The following is a 627-nucleotide window of genomic DNA, read 5'->3' as shown; positions in this document are numbered from 1 at the left end:
AGCAAACCAAACAAAAGGAAAGAGGGAGAAGACACAAGGAACATGCATTAGAAACCACACATGTGATGCCACAATGGAACGAAAGAAAATTAAAAGAATAATAACAGATTACTATGAAAAGCTGTCCAACAAATTCAAAAACTCAGAAGAGATGGATCTATTTTTAGAAAAGCATGACATACATAAACTTACCCAGAGTGAAGCAGAAAACCTGAACAGGCACATAACAAAAGAAGAAATTGATCAGGTCATGAAGAAACTCCCAACCAAAAGAAGTCCAGGCCCAGATGACTTCACTGGTGAGTTCTACCTAATATTCAGGGATGAGCTGTAACCAATTCTTCTCAAATTATTCCAGAAAAGAGAGGAGGATTGAAAATTTCATAATATATTTAATGAAGCAAGCATAATCCTCATACCAAAACCAGGGAAGAATGTCACTAAAAAAGAAAATTATAGACCAATATCCCTCATGAACACAAATGCAAAACTACTTAACAAAATCCTAGCCAACAAAATCCAGCAGCACATCAAAAAGATAATGCATCATGATCAAGTGGGATTCATATCAAGGATGCAAGGATGGTTCAACATTAGAAAAGTGTTCAATGTAATCCACCATAAAAA

This window comes from Chrysochloris asiatica, unplaced genomic scaffold (assembly GCF_000296735.1).
Source record: "Chrysochloris asiatica unplaced genomic scaffold, ChrAsi1.0 scaffold00120, whole genome shotgun sequence".
Taxonomy (NCBI): domain Eukaryota; kingdom Metazoa; phylum Chordata; class Mammalia; order Afrosoricida; family Chrysochloridae; genus Chrysochloris; species Chrysochloris asiatica.
The sequence above is the reverse complement of the archived record's forward strand: the minus strand, read 5'-3'. Positions refer to the sequence as shown.